Source organism: Phocoena phocoena, chromosome 17, assembly GCF_963924675.1.
Source record: "Phocoena phocoena chromosome 17, mPhoPho1.1, whole genome shotgun sequence".
NCBI lineage: Eukaryota > Metazoa > Chordata > Mammalia > Artiodactyla > Phocoenidae > Phocoena > Phocoena phocoena.
In genome coordinates, this window is record NC_089235.1 from 24,759,962 (window position 1) to 24,765,854 (window position 5,893).

Below are 5,893 nucleotides of genomic sequence, written 5' to 3' on the forward strand. Positions count from 1 at the left end.
AAAAAATATTTAGAAGAAGGAAGTATTCATCCTGAAGGACCTGAAATGTCTGTATAGCCTTAGCTTGGGGCTATGTGTGGCAAGAAAAACACATTTAGCAAAGCTGAAATGGTCCATATTTTTTCCCACTTCTTGTTCCAATGATTGACTGGATTGTGGCAGACATTTTTAGCCTCTGAGACCTGCAGAGGGAGCATGTAGGCTTGAAGCTCTTTCACTGTTTTGTTGGCTCTACAAACCACAACTTTAGTGTGTTGGAAGCATGATAGTATCTTGAATCCACCCCAGACTGACTGTGACCTCTGTTAACCTCTATCACCAGACTAAGCTACAGCTTCCTCATCTATAAAACTATGGAGAACTATACTAAATGGTCTCTGAGGGTTTTTTCCAGCTCTAAAATTCTATAAACTTCACTTGCAGTGCCAGTTTAAGTAGGAACATGGGGTTCCTAGTACCAAAGACATTTATTCATCTTGCTGAAGTCACACTATTTAAATATGGAGTCATAGTTCCAGGCAGCATGAATAGTAAAAGACAAACCAAACTATTGCCTCTTCTCAAATATTCTGATTTATTGACTATGCACAAAATTAAGATGAAGGGGCTTTGAGAGTAATATGCTGTATTGTAGATAAGTAAAGGTATTATGGAAGATAATACCACTGATAAAACAGTAATCATAATAATGTTCTTACTTGCATTAATATTGGTTTATGGTAACCAGATGTATAACTTCTATAAATCCAACTTAGAAAGTCAGTCATTATTGAGGCATGTTTATAAATAAATATTCCTGACAAAGAATTATAAATGACCAAGAAGCTCATGAAAAAAGTATCACTATTACCAAGAATCGAAGAAGTGAAAATTATGGCAAAGAAATACAATTTTCTACCCCTCAAGCTGATAAAGATTGAATGAAAGTGTGGTTTGGCAAATCTTTCTAAGGAAAAATTTGGTGATATATTTGGGATTTTGTATACTCTTTAAGCCAATATAGTTTATCTCCAGAAATTTATCCTAAACAGATAACCACACTGAAAACTACAAAAAAAATTCTATTTTTTAAAAAGAGACCTAAATAAATGGAGAGACAACTTGTGTTCATAGATTAGAAATCTTAATATTGTTAAGATAGCCATAGTACACAAAGAAATTTACAGATTCAATGCAATACCTATCAAAATTCCAATGCTATTTTTTCCAGAAATGGAAAAGCAGATCCTTAAAATCATGTAGAATTTCAAGGGTCTCCAAGTAACCAAAATAATCCTTAAAAAAACAAAGTTGAAAGACTCACACTTCCCAGATTCAAAACTCAGTATAAAGCTACAACAATAAAAACAGTGAGGTACTGACATATAGACCAGTGGAATAGAACTGATAGCTCAGAAATAAACCCATTCATTTATGGCCAATTTCTTTTCAACAAGGATTCTAAGATCATTCAATGTGGGAAAAAAATAGTCTCTTGAACAAACGGTGCTGGGACAACTGGATATCCACATACAAATGAATGAGTTTGGATCTCCACCTCACTGGACCAACAGCCTAAATATGAGCTAAAAACCTTAAAACTCTTAGAAAAAATGTAAGGGTAAATTTTCATGAACTTGGATTGGGCAATGGATTCTTAGATATGACCCCTCAAAGTATAAGCAACAAAAGAAAAAAAAACAGACACATTAGTCTTCATCAAAATTAAAAACTTGTGCATCAAAGAACTTTATCAAGAAAGTAAAAAAGACAATCTATAGAATGTGAGAATATATTTGCAAATTATGTATCTGATAAGGGTCTAGCATCCAGAATATATAAAGAAATCTTACAACTCAACGACAAAAAAGACAAACCAAATTAAAAAAATGAACAAAGGACATGAATAAACATTTCTTCAACAAAGGTATACAAATGGCTAACAAACACATGAAGAGATGCTCAACTTCAAGGTGACTAGAGAAATACAAATCAAAATCACAATTAGATACCATTTTACACCCACAAGGATGGCTATAATTTAAGAAAATGAACAAAAATAAATGTTAGCAAGGATGTGAAGAAATTGGAACACTTATATGCTGCTGGTGGGAATGTAAAATGGTACAGCCGCTATGGAAAACAGTTTTGCGGTTCCTCAAAAAGTTAAGCATGGAATTACCATATGACACAGCAATTCCACTGCTAGATATATACCCAGAAGAATTGAAAACCGTTACTCAAACAGGTATGTGTACACAATATTCATTGAAACATTATTTCACAGTAGCCAAAGATGGAAACATCCAATCCATGATGAATGGATGAACAGATGGGTTATATCTCTGCAATGGAATATTATGCAGTCACAAAAAGGAATTAATTAGTGACACATGCTTTAAGGTGTATGAATTTTAGAAAGATGCTAAATGAAGGAAGCCAGACACACGGGATAACATATTGTATGATTCCATTTATATGAATTATCCAGGATAGATAAACCCATAGAGATAGAACACAAATTGGTGGTTGTCAGGGGCTGTGGGATAGGGGAATGGGGATAATTTTATAGCTATATTTGGAGTATAACCTTTAAAAATTGTGAATCACTATAGTGTACACCTGTAATGTAATATTGTACATCAACTATACTTCAATAAAATTTTTAAAAAAAATATTTAATTTTATGTTATGTGAATTTTACCTCAAATTATTTTTTTAAAGTTAGTAGAGGTTATCTTTGACTAGGGGTTTTATGCATGATTTCTTTCATCATTTATCTGTATTTTAAAAAATTTAACAATGAACAGTATTGTTTAAATAGTTCGGAAAAACTTATAAAAAAATATTAGCTCCCAAGAACATGACAATTCAAAGCTACACTTTAAGGCAGCTGGAAAAAATGGCTAAGAAAATTCTAAACATTTTTACACACTTTGAGAAAAACATGTCTTTGAAAAAACTGTTAAAAACATAATGTTTAGAATGTTCATCTTTGTTCATTAGCAATTAAGGTTTTTTCATGTATTGCTTCCTAGAACTCTTTTAAGCAAAATAAGAAGAATGGCAGCAGAAAAGTTCATAGACTTACTTTAGAGCTAGTGTCTTTGGGAGAAAGGAGAGTTGGTGAGAGGGATGGGATAACTGTGATGAAAAGGTAAATTCAAATCTACTTTCATGAAAGAAACAACTAACCATTTAGAGAATGAGAGTAAAGTCCATTTCACAGCTGGCTTTGTTTTCCCTCCCTTTCTCTGCTTGATATAGAATTGAGAGAAAATAAATGCACAGTACTCTTTTTTTTTTTGGCCTTAATCATAAAACTACTCCCTGAAGAGTTTAGCTAGGGCAGTTGAGTTTTGGTTTGAAAAAATTAGAGAAGCAATAAAGGAGAAGGATATGCACTTCTCATGGCTTCTAATTTCCTTCTGTAATGAGTTTCCTGCTTAAATGTGCATGCAGTTTGTCCTCCTTCCTGACGGGAAAATATGTGCAGTAGCAACTTTTCCAAGAGCCAAGTTTCCTTCTAGTGCTCAGTTTGCTCCGTTGGGGAAAAATACATACTATTAGTACCAGCCCAACCCTGTGTGGGACACATTTGGAAAAACATGGAGGGTGTTGCTAAAAGGAATAATGGATCAGAGCTTTTAATTTGTCTTGTTGTGAGCTATTTACAAGAAAACCATATATATTTAATAAAATAATTAGATACTACAAGAAAAAAATGATGGCAGAATGTGTTTCTCAAAGTGTGGTATGCTGACCACATGAATCAAAATCTTCCAGGTGCTTGTTAAGAATACAAACAGCAGGTCCAACCCTAGAACCACAGAAACAGAGACCTTGGGAGATAACACTACTTAAAAAACAAAAAAACAAACAAACAAACAAAACCTCACAAAAACACACCTATGTACTAAGCTAGAGGTCAGTGAACTATGACCAGTGGACCAAATCCAGCCCACAGCCTGTTTTTGGAGGTGAAGTTTTGTTGACACAAAGCCAGTCTTAGTCTGTGGCTGTGTTTGTGTTAAGATGGAAGAGTTGAGTAGCTGTGTCAGAAACTCTACAGCCTGGAAAGCTTAAAATGTTTACTATCCAGTCCTTTACTGAAAAATTCTGCCACCCCTGTTCTAATGCCTCTCAAATTCAAATGTGCATACAAATCACTTAGAAATCGTTTGAGAAAGAAGATTCTGATTCAGTAGGTCTGGGGTAGGCCTGAGAGTCTCTCAGATCTCCCAGGTGATGCTGATGCGGCCGACTTGTAGATCACAGTTAGTAGCATGACCCAGAGAAGTGGTTCTCTGAATATGATAAATGCAAATTCTCAGCTCCAAGGCAGACCTACTAGATCAGAACTGCTGCAGGTCAGACCCAACAATCCATGTTTTATCAAGCCCTCCAGGTGATTTCTGATGCTAACCAAAGCTTGCAAACCACTTGTCCAGATTTTCCTTATGCAGACTAAACCTCAATAACCACTATTTCAAAGAGCCTAAAATCATATGCTTACGCTAGACTCCATTCTCATTGATCTCCTAAACATAGTATATATTTGTTGATCATTATAATCAACACGGAAGGAGACATTGTATGAAATTGCCACTTAAAACCATATTATATATTTTTTCCTTATATATTCAGAATGGCATGATTGGATAAATAATATTTCAACTGTGTCTTTCTTTGGAGGGAGGGTGTCTTCTATTTTTGTGGCTGCCCAAAATAGTTTCAAATGCCATATCTTTTCTAAAAGGACCAATAGAGGGAGCTGGTGTTATAATCCTCATCCTTAAAGACCAGGGGAATTTTTCCTCATTGGCTGAATCAAAGAAAGAACGACCTCTTGACTCTTCCTTGAGTAAAATGTTATTGTTTGCATGTATAGTTCCTACTGCCCACGTTATATGCAGCTCTTTCTAATGCCGAAACAGCTATATGATATATTCAAACTGAGTGTGACCTGTAGGCAATTCTATTCAATTACTTTCAACAGTCACAAAACCCCCTAATATATTCAAACAATGTTGACGGTACAAGAGACTCCTATAACACAGATCCTATTCTCATTATACATATGGTTCTGGGGAGAGCAGGTGTTAACAAAAGCACGTAAATAAATCTAATTATATAGAATATGATCCCTTTCCAAGATTAGAGAGGAACTGAGGTAGATGTTTTTGTGCATTTCCTAGAAGTGGCCTTTGGGGTAGATGATATGAGTGGTCACAGGAGGAACTGAGCCATGTAGCACTGAGCTGAATGATGTCCCTTACCATAGCACTAGAAGAAGTAGGAACTCTTAATCTAATTGTCCAGTTTGTCAGCAGGAGAGACGGTGTTTACAACATGCAAAAGAAGATATTCCCAGGAGTGAGAAACAGCACACAGATGGCAAGTGGACCATACTTGTCCCTTGTCTTTATCTCCAGGAAAATTCAAAACCCATGACTGGCGTGGGTTTTGACTCCATGGTTCAGGAGTTGGCTTTGCTTACCCAGTTAATGATACAGTTAAAGGATTGAAACAAATGATATTGTATCAATTTGTCCTACCAGCTGACTTTTTTCTGATCAAGGACACCATTTGATGGCACATTTTGTACAATTATGGGCCAAGTACTTAGTGCAGTGGGGACTAAATAAATGTTTGCTGATGTATGAAGAGACGGATGAAGGACTGAATGGCTGACTGGATTGATGGAATAAAGAGATAGTCAAGGTCTGGTGAGGGTGTTATCAGTGAGAATGAAAGGAAAAGACAAACTAGAGAAATGTTGTATATATAGCTAGACTCAGGGTTTGATAATTATTTAGATACAAGGATATAGAAGTCAGTGGATACAAAATGACTGTTGACTGAGGGATGATAAGGTCTTGAGCACTAATAAAATATTTAGAAAGCTAACTGA